This window comes from Glycine max, chromosome 18 (genome assembly GCF_000004515.6).
Source record: "Glycine max cultivar Williams 82 chromosome 18, Glycine_max_v4.0, whole genome shotgun sequence".
In the NCBI taxonomy this organism is placed as follows: domain Eukaryota; kingdom Viridiplantae; phylum Streptophyta; class Magnoliopsida; order Fabales; family Fabaceae; genus Glycine; species Glycine max.
In genome coordinates, this window is record NC_038254.2 from 45,059,545 (window position 1) to 45,074,725 (window position 15,181).

The window sequence follows — 15,181 nt, forward strand, 5'->3', positions numbered from 1 at the left end:
CGAGGGGATAGGGCATAATAAAGCTTTGCACGTATCAGTCAAGTGTATGGACCATATCATAGCCAAAGTGCTCATCGATAATGGTTCCAGTTTAAACGTGATGCCTAAGAGCACTTTGGAGAAATTACCATTCAATGCCTCCCACTTAAAACCAAGTTCAATGGTGGTTCGTGCCTTCGACGGCACCCGCCGAGAGGTTAGGGGAGAGATCGATCTCCCAGTACAGATAGGCCCTCACACCTGTCAAGTTACTTTCCAAATAATGGATATTAACCCTCCCTACAGCTGTCTGTTGGGGCGCCCGTGGATCCACTCAGTAGGAGTTGTTCCCTCAACACTCCACCAAAAGTTGAAATTCGTAGTGGAAGGGCATCTGGTCATCGTATCAGGCGAGGAAGACATCTTGGTGAGCTGCCCATCCTCTATGCCTTATGTGGAAGCCGCAGAGGAATCATTAGAAACCGCTTTCCAGTCTTTTGAGGTGGTAAGAATTTCCTCCGTGGACTCCTTCTCTGGGCAAGCTTGCCTGTCCGATGCAGCAGTAATGATGGCCCGAGTTATGTTGGGGAACGGTTACGAACCCAGAATGGGTTTAGGCAAAGACAACGGCGGCATAACTAGCCTGATAAATGCCAAAGGAAATCGTGGGAAGTATGGTTTAGGCTATAAGCCCACTCAGGCAGATATAAAGAGAAGCATCGCGGGAAGGAAGAGCGGTGGTCAAAGCTCGCGGTTGAGACAAAAAGTGAAGGAAGCCCGCCCTGCCACATAAGTAGAAGCTTTATAAGCGCGGGTCTGGGAGACGAAGGTCAAGTGGTCGCGATATACGAAGATGATGTTCCGAGTACATTGGATTTGGTACGACCGTGCCCTCCTGATTTCCAGCTGGGAAATTGGCGAGTGGAGGAACGCCCCGGCATTTACGCAACGAGCATAATGTAAACCTTTACGGTTTTAAAAGCTCTATGGTTGGGCCTAGGCTTTAGAGTTTTTCCTTTTGTTAAGGCTTTGTGTCTTTTGTTTTTGAATTTATAATACAAGGATCTTTCTTCATCTGTTCCTACGTCTCTACCCATTCTCATTCATTTGCATGTTTACTTCTTTATTTCTGAAACGGCAGATCCGATGACGAGTCCCCCGAAGGTACTAATACCTGGGACCCGCTTATCAACTTCGAGCAAGAAATGAATCAAACGGAAGATGAAGGGAACGAGGATGTGGGACTTCCCCCAGAATTAGAAAGGATGGTCGCCCATGAGGACCAAGAAATGGGGCCTCATCAAGAAGAAACAGAACTAGTAGACTTGGGAATTGGCAGTGGAAAAAGGGAAGTAAAGATAGGCACAGGTATTACCGCACCTATCCGTGAAGAATTAATAATCCTGCTAAAAGACTACCAAGACATCTTTGCTTGGTCATACCAAGATATGCCCGGTTTGAGTTCTGACATTGTACAGCACCGATTACCTCTAAATCCCGAGTGTTCCCCGGTAAAGAAGAAACTGAGAAGGATGAAGCCCGAAACATCCTTGAAGATAAAAGAAGAAGTGAAGAAGCAATTTGATGCTGGTTTTTTGGTCGTCGCTCGGTATCCAGAATGGGTTGCCAACATTGTGCCGGTCCCTAAGAAAGATGGGAAAGTACGAATGTGTGTGGATTATCGGGACCTGAATCGGGCCAGTCCCAAGGACAATTTTCCTTTGCCACACATCGATATCCTCGTGGATAACACGGCCAATTTCGCTTTATTTTCCTTCATGGACGGTTTCTCCGGTTACAATCAGATAAAGATGGCGCCAGAGGATATGGAAAAGACTACCTTCGTCACCCTGTGGGGGACGTTCTGTTACAAGGTGATGTCCTTTGGACTCAAGAATGTTGGGGAAACTTATCAACGGGCCATGGTAGCTTTGTTCCATGATATGATGCATCAAGAGATCGAGGTCTACGTGGACGACATAATTGCTAAATCTAAATCCGAGGAAGAACACCTTGTCAACCTGCGGAAGTTGTTCGAAAGGCTTAAGAAATATCAATTAAGGTTGAACCCCGCCAAGTGTACCTTTGGGGTCAAATCAGGAAAATTGCTTGGTTTCATCGTGAGCCAGAAAGGAATAGAGGTAGACCCCGAAAAGGTGAAGGCCATCCTTGAGATGCCAGAACCCCGTACTGAGAGGCAAGTCCGGGGCTTCCTGGGACGCTTGAATTATATTGCCAGATTCATATCACAACTCACCGCCATTTATGAGCCGTTGTTCAAACTCTTACGCAAAAACCAAACTGATCGCTGGAATGAGGATTGCCAAGAAGCTTTTGGAAGGATCAAGAAGTGCCTTATGAATCCTCCCGTGCTTATGCCACCAGTACATGGAAGGCCTCTCATCTTGTACATGACAATCTTAGACGAGTCGATGGGGTGTATGCTGGGGCAACATGACGAATCCGGAAAGAAAGAGCGCGCTGTGTACTACCTAAGTAAGAAGTTCACGACCTGTGAAATGAATTACTCCTTGCTCGAAAGAACGTGTTGTGCTTTAGTATGGGCATCCCATCGCCTAAGGCAGTACATGCTGAGCCATACTACCTGGTTGATATCCAAGATGGACCCGGTTAAGTACATCTTTGAAAAGCCAGCTCTCATGGGACGAATCGCCCGGTGGCAAGTCCTGCTATCCGAGTTTGATATAATTTACGTCACCCAAAAGGCGATAAAAGGAAGCGCCTTAGCAGATTATTTGGCTCAACAGCCTCTTAACGACTATCAGCCCATGCATCCTGAATTCCCGGATGAGGACATCATGGCCTTGTTTGAGGAAAAATTGGACGAAGATCGGGACAAATGGACCGTATGGTTTGACGGAGCGTCAAACATTCTAGGCCATGGCGTTGGAGTAGTATTGGTCTCTCCGAACAATCAATGTGTACCTTTCACAGCCAGGCTAGGATTCGACTGCACCAACAACATGGCCGAATATGAAGCATGTGCCCTAGCCGTCCAGGCAGCAATTGACTCCAATGTCAAACTACTCAGGGTGTACGGCGACTCAGCGTTGGTAATCCATCAGCTGAGAGGGGAATGGGAAACTAGAGATCCCAAGCTGATACCCTACAAAGCCTATATCAAGGAATTGGCTAAGACTTTTGATGAGATCTCCTTCCATCATGTTCCCCGCGAGGAAAATCAAATGGCGGATGCGCTTGCTACTTTGGCGTCTATGTTCCAGCTAACGCCGCACGGGGATCTACCCTACATTGAATTTTGGTGTCGTGGCAAACCCACGCATTGTTGCCAAGTAGAAGAGGAACGGGACGGAAAGCCTTGGTATTTCGACATCAAGCGATATGTCGTAAGCAAAGAATACCCGCCAGAGATTGCCGACAATGATAAGAGGACATTGAGAAGGTTGGCAGCCGGTTTCTTCATGAGTGGAAGTATACTGTATAAGAGAAATCACGACATGGCACTCCTGCGGTGTGTGGATGCCAGGGAGGCAAATCACATGATCGAGGAAGTCCATGAGGGCTCGTTTGGAACGCACGCCAACGGACATGCTATGGCCAGGAAGATCCTAAGAGCAGGTTATTACTGGCTTACCATGGAAAGTGATTGTTGTGTCCATGTGAGGAAATGCCACAAATGTCAAGCGTTCGCAGATAATGTCAATGCTCCACCACATCCTCTGAATGTCATGTCCGCCCCTTGGCCTTTCTCCATGTGGGGAATAGATGTCATCGGGGCCATTGAGCCCAAGGCCTCGAATGGTCATCACTTCATCCTCGTAGCGATAGATTATTTTACCAAGTGGGTCGAGGCGGCCTCCTATACCAATGTCACGAGGGGTGTGGTGGTCAGGTTCATTAAGAAAGAGATCATCTGCCGATATGGTTTGCCAAGGAAGATTATCACGGACAACGGCACCAACCTGAATAACAAGATGATGGGGGAAATGTGCGAGGAGTTTAAAATCCAGCATCACAATTCCACACCCTACCGGCCAAAGATGAATGGAGCCGTGGAAGCGGCCAATAAGAATATCAAAAAGATTTTCCAAAAGATGACTGTGTCATACAGAGATTGGCACGAAATGCTCCCATTCGCGTTACACGGTTACCGAACTTCAGTGTGAACGTCAACTGGGGCAACGCCGTTCTCCTTAGTATATGGGATGGAGGTTGTGTTACCGTTTGAGGTAGAAGTCCTGTCATTAAGGATCTTGGCGGAATCTGGATTAAAGGAATCAGAGTGGGCTCAAACGCGCTATGACCAGCTCAACCTCATTGAGGGTAAGCGCTTAACGGCCATGAGTCATGGGCGTTTGTACCAGCAAAGAATGAAGAGTGCATTCGACAAGAAGGTACGCTTGCGCAAGTTCCATGAGGGAGACCTTGTGCTAAAGAAAATGTCCCATGCTGTCAAGGACAATCGAGGAAAATGGGCCCCAAACTACGAAGGGCCTTTTGTTGTGAAGAGGGCTTTTTCCGGAGGAGCCCTGGTGCTTACCAACATGGATGGCGAAGAGCTACCTTCACCAGTGAATTCTGATGTCGTCAAGCGATATTATGCTTAGAATCTGGGGCAATTAAGGATGTCGCTGCATGTTCTTTATCTTTATGTGTTTTCTGGATTTCCCCCAGGGATTCCCCGTCTACTGTATCTCTCGTTACAATCTTTCAAAGAAATGAACGTGGATTCGAGGCTTTAGTCCTCACGTTGGTTTCAAACCTTGCGTTAATTTGTGATCACCTGAGCCCTTCCGCTCAGTTCATGGGATGCCCCAAGCGCTTAATTAAAATTGAACCTAAACCAACTTTCACTAAAATTTGCTGCATTTGAAAACATTCATGCATACGCATACGCATGCATATTGTTGTGGTAAAACAGGGGCAGGATCATCTTGAGCTACCTTCTGGGGTGGGGACAAAACATGAACAGCAGAAACCAACCAAGGTAAGACAATGACGCAGTCAGAATTGGCCATACCTGGTTGTTTATTACTTGCAGGTACTTAGGAACGGATACAACTGGGGATGGGGTCACGACCGACTGATCGTCGCCCCTTCTCTGCGCTAAACAAGCAGAGAACGTCGCTGCAAGGCAGCCCCGTATCCTTTGTATTCGCAGTTTTCTTTTACTATTTGTTTGTTTTAAAAATAAGTAATCAACGCCTAATTCTAACTTAAGTAAGTTCAAGTTAGGCAAAACGCTAACCCATAAGGAAGGAGGGGACATGGTTAATGTTCCTCTCAAAAAAAAAAAAGTGCAGGTTAGCTCGCCTGGGCGAGCTGAGCTCGCCTGGGCGAGCTGAGCTCGCCTGGGCGAGCCACCTCTGCACCAAAATATAAAAGTGACGAAAGGGGGGACGTTTTTGCATTCAAAAACTTCTTTTCCCCCTTTCAAAAGGCATACCCACGGAATTTATGAGTTTGCAGCCCTAGGATCTCTATTTTTCGTATTCTTCGATTCCGTTTTGCGCTTTTATTCATCACCAACAAGTAAGTATTCCATCCTTAAGCTTCCTAGCTTTTCATTGGTGTATTTTGATCTCCTTTTTGTGCTCTAAATTGTGGGAATGTGCTCAAATATGTGGGGCAATTTTGGTTTGTTTTCTTGCTTGATTGGGTTGAATTGGGGGTTTGTATGAGATGGCCCTAGGCCTATAATGCATTTTGAAGCAATGGGACATGCCACATTGTCCCCGTTCTCTTGCTATTAATGCCTAAACGCACGCCCACCGAGTGTTCGGTGAAATGCCTCAATGGCATTAGCGTGTGGTTTTCGTAGGGAAACAGCCCAATGGGGCATTTTGGTTTGCACATATTTTCTATTTTTTGGGACATGCATTCAATTCCGAAAGGGCTAGAGTAATTGCCCCACATATATCCTAGGCCTAGGAACCAAAGTTTTTATGCAAAAGAACACAAGAGGGAGTGCATATTGGGTAAAGTTACCCTTTTTTGGCCAGCAATCAGCTATGAGCCACGCTACAATAATTTCCCTACGCCTAGATGTTTAGGAATTTTGCTCATCATAAATGTGTAGGTTTAGAATAGGTAGCAAAATACCTTTGGCAATTTACACTTTGCGTGTGGTAGCAAAATACTTGGATGTATGTACATGTAATTTTTGGTAGTAAAAAATGTCTCAAAATATATATATATATATATATATATATATATATATGTTGCATGTTATGTAAAGAAAATACATTACAAAAATACCTTTTAATTTGAATGCAATTTTAGTCAGCAAAAGAAAATATACTTGAATTTGCATGCGGCTTTAGGTAGCAAAAACACTTGAAAAAAGCATGAAATGTAGCACTTTATTGTGTAGATAGCCAAGATTCATCACAAAGTTTGTATATGCATAGGTGTTAGAAATACCAGAATGTGCACGTGTGCAATTTTTGGTAGCCAAGATGCTTTGAGTATGCATGTATGTAAATTTAGCCAAGGAAGTGCATGTGATGTAGGTAGCAAATACACCTTGGAAGTACATATAAATAATCTAGGTAACGAAGGTGCCTTGATTGTGCATGGGTGCATTTTTCTTAGTTAGAAGAATATCTTGTGCGAGTGAATGCTCGTAAGGAAGTATGTGCATGAGTTTGCTCTAAATTTACATTTATGTTTGTGTTTATTGGAGGAGGTTGTACGCCATTTTTGTTTTAAGAGTAGCATTTCTTGGTAAAACTAACTTTCCAAATGTTTGCCTTCGCAGGAAATGGCCCCGAGGAAGCTTGCCTCAAAGAGGTCCAGGAAGGATAAGGCGGCCGAAGGAATTAGCTCCGCTCCTGAGTATGACAGTCACCGCTTTAGGAGCGCTATACACCAGCAACGCTTCGAGCCATCAAAGGATGGTCGTTTCTCCGGGAGCGACGCGTCCAGCTTAGGGACGACGAGTATACGGATTTCCAGGAGGAGATAGGTCGTCGGCGGTGGGCATCACTAGTTACCCCCATGGCCAAGTTCGATCCAGAAATAGTCCTCGAGTTTTATGCCAATGCTTGGCCAACAGAGGAGGGCGTGCGTGACATGAGGTCCTGGGTAAGGGGTCAGTGGATCCCGTTTGATGCCGATGCTATCGGCCAGCTCCTGGGATATCCGTTAGTGCTGGAAGAGGGCCAAGAGTGCGAGTATGGCCAGAGGAGGAACCGGTCTGATGGGTTCGATGAGGAGGCCATCGCCCAGTTGCTATGTATACCGGGGCAAGATTTTGCCCGGACTGCTGCCGGAAGACGGGTGCGGATCATGCGCACCAACATGACCACCCTGACTCAGATATGGATGACTTTGCTGCTCAGCAACATCCTGCCCACCGACCATAATTCCGACCTCCCCCTGCCGAAGTGTCAGCTGGTGTACGCCATCCTGACGCGGATGAGCATCCATGTGGCTCAGTTAATCGCTGATGCCATCTATATTTTTGCAGGTATGGCGCCTACCAGGCACCCTTTGGATCCAGATAAGTCCAACAGGGCCCTAGGATTTCCCACACTGATCACAGGACTCTGCCAGTCGTTCGGATTCCCCGTGGCACCTACCAAGGTGATTCGGCCGCCCATCACCCGGGCTTTTATTGAGAAGTACTGCACCCAGAGACAGGCTCAGGGGGATGCTCCGCAGGCCGCGGGCGCGCCACCACCACCTCATCAGGCTGGCCCGACTGGGTCATTTGACATGGAGCAGTATTTACGACATTTGGTTCGCCAGCAGGCAGCCAACCATCGGGCACATGTGCAGACCCATGATTGTCTATACCAGATGAGCCTCAGGATGCAGAGCCAAGGCTTTGCTTCTTTTTCATGCCCTACTCCAGACCAGTTCAGGGCAGAGGTCGCATGGCCCGGGGATTGGCCCGAGGCCCAAGCAGGAGAGGCGCCCCCGGAAGTTCCCGGCGATGGAGAGGAGGCCCACGAGGACGAGGAGATGGTCGATTTGCTTGACTTCTTGGGAGGTAGTGGAGCTACATGACTGGGAGATCCCCAGATTCATGTTTTCTTTCGTATTTCTTTTATCATTTATATGTTATGTTTTGACTTGAGAGACTAATGTTTGTTTTTGTTGTTTCGATTGTCATTTGTACAGCGCATACATTTTTGTTTGGATTGTTGCGTTAGTGTTTATATCATTACTATCAATGATGTTTGAAATTCTGGAACCGTGTAGAGTTCTTCGTTTAGGAACATCGTCAAAAAAAAAACAACAAGAAATAAAAAATAAAAAAATCAAAAAAAAAGAAAAAAAAAGAGCAAGGGAAAAAGAGAGCAACAAGAGAAAAGAGAGGAAAAAGAAAAAGAAAAATAAGTTGTCTAGCTGAAAAACCAACATGCTTTTGAAAAGAGATGACTTCCAACTTTTCTTTGAAAAAAATTCACTGATCATAACTAGTTTTTGAAAAATGTGTGTGTACACCCGAAGGGTGAACGCTGTGAAATTTCTCCGGACGCCCAAAATGGACTCGGATGAATGCACAAATGGATAAAAGAACATATTTTGGAAACATTGGGTTGATTTAAAATAGAGGAAATGAATCCTGAGCCCTAGCATCACATGACCATAAAATTTGACACTTGAGTGTCCGCATAAGTGCATGCATGACCAGTTTTGCATAAAATTTCCAAATCATCATTTTTGCATTTGTGTCATGGAAATAATGTGGGGCATCCCTTTTTATCCTTGAACCAAACCAAACCCTGACATGTATCATGTCTAGCCATTCTACAAACCTTGAGCCTAAATCCTAACTCACCATAAACCTTGACCCAGGGTGAGAATGTCAATCCTTACCCTCGGAAGCAAAAAAGAAGGAAAGGAAATTTCCAATCAAAGAGAAAGAAAAAAAAAAGAGGAAAGGAAATTCCCAATCAAAGAGTGGGAGAAAGAAAAAAGAAAAGAAAGAAAATTCCCAACCAAAGAATGGGAGAAAGTAAAAAAGGAAGGAAAGAAAGTTTCTGATCAAAGAAACTAGAAGAAATGTGCAGAGAGGTCTTTGGACCAGACAATATCTGAACAGTACAAAATTGTCACCAAATGAACAAAAGAAAGAAAAGGAAACCATGACCTAAAGTGGTCTTCTCCCTTTGATTACCAACCAAAATCCTGTGCGTCGGTGACTTGTTCGCCTCGCGCAAAACAGAAACATAAAAGGAAAAAGCCAAAAATCAAAAGCCAAAAAACCCACCAAAAGAACCCATTCCCAAGGGAAGCCCTATTGATCCATGATCACGCATGTAATTTTTGATTTGATAGGAAATAATTTGCAAAGTCAAGTCATGACATATCTATGGTTCGGAATTAGGATGAAACACTTACCTGTGCGAGATTGATACACTTTGAGTGATTTTCTTCTATTTTTGTCGAACCCAGTGTTTCCTCTAAATGGTCATTTAGAAACGAAATGCTAAACATCCAGAATCTCATTTGTGGTTATGAGAAAATTTCATCAGCAGATTCTCCTTCCCCGATAGACACATTGTTTTTTTGTTTTTTTCCGAAAAGCATATGTTGATCTGATTAGTTGGAAGTTTTATCTCTTTACTAAAGCACGTTCGCATTTTAGCGAAGAAAACACTGAGACTATTTCTAGTCTCACAAGTTATCCAGAACTACGTAGGTCTGAGTTCCTCATTTGAGGATACATAGGAGCAAAAGCCTCGCTTTTGTCGACCACACCGCTTTTTGTTACCATGACCCAAGAGCTGGTAGCCCACGGAGACACCTTACGGTTATCCGCACCTCGTCATTTAGTGACCCCAAGTGTGATTGATGAGCAGAGGCCAATGTGGTCATCTACGCCCTTTCCGGAGATGTCAGCATCTTCCGGTGGAGACTTTTTCAAGTCTCACAAGTTATCTAAAACTACGTAGGTCTGAGTTCCTCATTGGAGGATACGTAGGAGCAAGAGCCTTGCTTTTGTCGGCCGCCCCACAATCTCTGTCATACTGACCCTGAGGTCATGTGACATGCGGAGACAAATTATGGTCTTCCGCACCCCTTTGCCATTCAGACACAGTCGTGTCCGATGGCACGCAGAGACAAATTATGGTCATTCTGCACCCTTTTGTCATCCAGAGGCGGCGGGCCCGATGACATGCGGAGACAAATTATGGTCATTCTGCACCCCTTTGCCATTCAGACACAGTCGTGTCCGATGGCACGCAGAGACAAATTATGGTCATTCTGCACCCTTTTGTCATCCAGAGGCGGCGGGCCCGATGACATGCGGAGACAAATTATGGTCATTCCGCACCCCTTTGCCATTCAGACACAGTCGTGTCCGATGGTATGCAGAGACAAATTATGGTCATTCTGCACCCTTTTGTCATCCAGAGGCGGCGGGCCCGATGACATGCGGAGACAAATTATGGTCATTCCGCATCCCTTTGCCATTCAGACACAGTTGTGTCCGATGGCACGCAGAGACAAATTATGGTCATTCTGCACCCTTCGTCGATCGCGGCCGACAAGCCCGTTGACACGCGGAGATTTAAATCATCTTCCGCACTTACAAGATCTGTCATACTGACTTTTGAGTCACGCTGACGGGCGGAAATACCTGAGTGGTTATCCGTATAAACATTCTTTTGCTATCTGTAAGACAGAACGCTTGATAGCAGGCAGAGACTGACATCGTCTTCTGCACCTTTTGTTCCCCCGGGAACAACAAGTCATTTGCATGCGGAAATTTTATGGTCACCCGCGACTCTCGTCAACCGAGAGGAACGAAATTAGTGTCTTATCTTTACTTTCCTTTTATCTCCAATAAAAGACAAGTAAAGAGGGGCAACTGTCATACCCTAATTTCGTCCGGGGACCTTTGCTTGATGACATGCGACCTTTGTTTGGTCCTTGTAAGGTGCTTGGCACCCATCATTAGGCAATTTGTGAAATTCCGGGACGTGCCGGAACACAAAAGAAAATATTGATGCACAATCCGTAAGGTTCCGTGACACACCGGAAATCAAATGGAAGCATCGTTGCACAATTAGTGAGGTTCCGTAACATTCTGTAAGTCAAAAAGGGGATGATTATGTAATCCACAAGGTTCCGTAAAATTACGGAAAGAAAACAAGTATCGTTACGAAATTCGTAAGTTTCCGTAACTTTACGAAAAAAGAATCACCAAAAAAAGGCAGGGGGTGTACTTAGTAAAAATAAGGGTGCAAATAGCAACCAGGCCCACTTCCAGAAGATTCCTCCAGAAGGCTGTTGCTTCTGGAGGAAGCAACCCTGCTCGCTTGGGCGAGCTGAGCTCGCCTGGGCGAGCTGGGTGGCAAGCTTCTCCCCCAATTTTCTATAAATAGGGGGAGAAGTGAAGTGAAAAAGGGTTCAGCCCCTGAGGCACTTCTCTCTCTTTCGAATTTGTTTGGAAAAATTGTTTCCGTGAAGAAAATCCAAGCCGAGGCGCTTCCGAAACGTTTCCGTAAGGAATTTCGCGAAGGTTTCAACCGTTCTTCGACGTTCTTCATTCGTTCTTCATCGTTCTTCGATCTTCAACGGGTAAGTACCTCGAACCAAGCTTTTCGATTCATTCTATGTACCCGTGGTGGTCCACATTGTGTTTCGTGTATTTTTATTCTCGTTTCATTAACTTTTTATACCCCCTTTTGACGTGCTTAAGCCATTTTATTTAAGTCATTTCTCGCTTAACCTAAAAATAAAATAAATTTCCACCGATCGTTTGAATTGTATTATCCGTTAACTTTGGTTAAAATGAATTCCGACCGTTCGGTCGTGCCGTAACCATGTTGGAAATCAAAAAAAGAGGTAAAATAATAATATAATAATAATAAAAAAACGTCTTTTAGTAAAATAAAGCGGAAAATCAATCGGACGTTTTCTCTTTGGGATTTCTCATTCTTAATTGAATTGACTAATAACTAAAGTGAAACTAAGGCTAAAATCAACTCGCCTAGTCAAGCTCGTCCATAAAAATAGGTTTTTGAAGTTTGTCATTTCAATTTCTTACTAAGTAAAATGGATCATTCTCAAGGTCCAACGCCTTAAAATGATCACCTTTTAAGTAAGAAAGAATCACTTGATAAAAAAGAACTACGTAGGTCTGATTTCCTCATCGCAATTGAGGAATACGTAGGAGCAAAGGGAAACACCCTTGTCGACCACAAAAAGAGAAAAAATATAAAAAGGGTATAAAGGATATAAAGACATAAAAAGGGAACATAAAAAATCAAAGTCATGTTTGCACATTCGATTAAAGGCTGCCGTCCCTTGGGACGGACGTGTGGGGTGCTAATACCTTCCCCGTGTGTAAATACAACTCCTGAACCTTTCACTTAAAAGTTCGTAGATCGCGTCTTTTCCGGTTTTTCCGATGTTTTCCTCAAATAAACGTTGGTGGCGACTCCGCGCGTATTCCCTTCGTGGAACACGCATCCCACGAGTCACGCGTCGCCCTCCCGCCGAAGGGTAGGTTGCGACAATAAGCAATGTTTTTCATTTGTTCCCTCTCAAAGTCATTCTTTGGGCATTGGTTCAAATTAAACCTCACCTTTCACAATGGGAGCAACACTTGGTGAATAATCTTTCATCCGAAATCTCTCTAGAATTTTGTTAATATAGGTTTCCTATGATAGACCCAAAATACCTCGAGGTCTATCTCTATGAATCTTAATGCTGATGACATAAGATGCATCACCCATATCCTTCAAGTCAAAATTCTTAGAGAGAAATTGTTTCACCTCTTGTAGCAAACCCCAATCATTGGGTGCAAGTAAAATATCATCTACATATAAAACAAGAAAACATATTTTACTCCCACTAACCTTATGGTATATGCATTGATCCATGGGGTTTTCATCAAAACCAAATGAAGAAATTATCCCATGAAACTTAAGGTACCATTGACGGGAGGCTTGTTTAAAACCATATATAGATTTATTAAGCTTGCAAACCAAATGCTCACCACTACTAGAGGAGAAGCCTTCAGGTTGTTTCATATAAATATTCTCCTCTAAATCGCCATTAAGAAAAGTTGTTTTCACATCCATTTGTTGCTACTCAAGGTCAAAATGAGCAACTAATGCCAAGATAATACGAAGAGAATCTTTCTTAGATACAGGAGAAAAAGTCTTTGTGTATTCGATTCCTTCTTTTTGAGTAAATCCCTTAGCAACGAGTATTGCCTTATATCTCTCAATGATGCCTAATGAATCCCTTTTGGTCTTAAAGACCCATTTACAGCCAATGGCCTTTGCCCCATTAGGCAAATTTACAAGGTTCCAAACTCTGTTACTTTGCATGGAATTCATCTCATCCTTCATGGCATCATACCATAAATTTGACTCTTTACAACTCATGGTTTGATCAAAAGTTTTGGGATCATTTTCTACTCTAATATTATAGTCAGATTCTTGCAAATATACAATATAGTCACTAGGAATAGTTGATTTTCTTACTCTAGTAGGCATCCTTAATGTTGCATCAACATTTTCTTGAGGATCATGTTGTTCAACTTGTTGGTCATCATTTGCAGGAATTTGATGATCTATTGGATTATCAGCAACAGGTTGTGGAATGCCAATCATGTGTTCATCATCCCTTTGAACTTGAGGGGTATGAATTACAACCAATCTTTCACTTGATGTGGAAGGTTGAGACTCTATATAATGAATTTCAGAACCTAAGTCCCTTAATTGATCACTCCCACTGATCAAGTTATTTTCAAGAAACTTGGCATTTCTTGATTCCACAATCCTAGTAATATGATATGGACAATAAAACCTATAACCTTTAGACCTTTCGGCATATCCAATGAAATACCCACTAATAGTCCTCGAGTCAAGTTTCTTCTCTTGTGGGTTATATATTTTCACCTCAGACGGACAACCCCAAATGCGCATATGTTTCAAACTCAGTTTCCAACCTTTAAACAACTCAAAAGATGTCTTTGGGATAGCCTTGGTTGGAACACGATTTAATATATACACTACCGTCTTTAGTGCTTCAGCCCACAAGGATTTAGGAAGATTGGAGTTGCTAAGCATACTCCGTACCATGTCCAATAATGTTCGGTTCCTTCTTTCTGCCACACCATTCTGATTTGGAGAACCAGGCATAGTGTACTAGGCAACAATCCCATCTTCTTGAAGAAACTTTGCAAAAGGACTAGGTGCTTGTCCATTCTCAGTATATCTGTCATAGTATTCTCCACCTCTATATGATCTCACTATTTTTATTTGCTTGCCATATTGATTCTCAACTTCAACCTTAAAAACTTTGAAGGCATCCAATGCTTCATTTTTTTTATGAAGCAAATAAACATTCATATATCGTGAATAATCATCTATAAAGGTGATAAAATATTTTTGACCACGTGCATCCATATCTGGACAACAAATATCAGTATGAATTATTTCTAATATGCTTGAACTCCTGTTAGCACCTTTCTTAGACGCGTTGGTCTGTTTACCCTTAATGCAGTCCACACAAGTTTTAAAGTCAACAAAATCTAGAGTATTGAGTACCCCATCTTTCACTAACCTTTTAATCCTCTCAATGGAGATATGTCCTAATTTCTGGTGCCATAACATAGAGGAATTCTCATTAATATTACACCTTTTAATACCAGTTGGAACATGCATTGAACTATAAGTGACATAATTTTGTAAAGCAAGAAGATAAAAACCATCAAACAAGATACCATTCCCAACACATTCAGAATTATAAAATAACTCAAATGATGTGTCTTTAAAATTAAAGTAATATCCAAAAGGTACAAGTCTAGAAACAGAAATCAAGCTTCGAGAAAAACTTGGTACATAAAAGGTCCTTTCTAATTTTAAAATAAATCCATTACTTAAAGTCAAAATGCAAGTTCCAATAGCCTCCACAGGTGAGCCTAGCTTATTGCCTGATAAAATGCTTTGCTCATTTTTCACTGGTTTCCTTAGGTTTTGCATACCATGTAAAGAATTTGCAATATGGATAGTAGATCTAGAATCAATCCACTAGGTATTAATATTAACACTAACCATATTAGATTCATAACATACTAATGAGATTGGTTTACCTTTCTTCTCAAGCCATTTCTAGAATCTAGGACAATTCTTCTTCATGTGTCCCTTTTTCTTGCAAAAGAAACACTTTGTCACCTTCTTAATATCAGCTTGAGGTGGTATTTTACCATTCCCCTTCTGATTAGCTTAAGACTTAGTTGCTT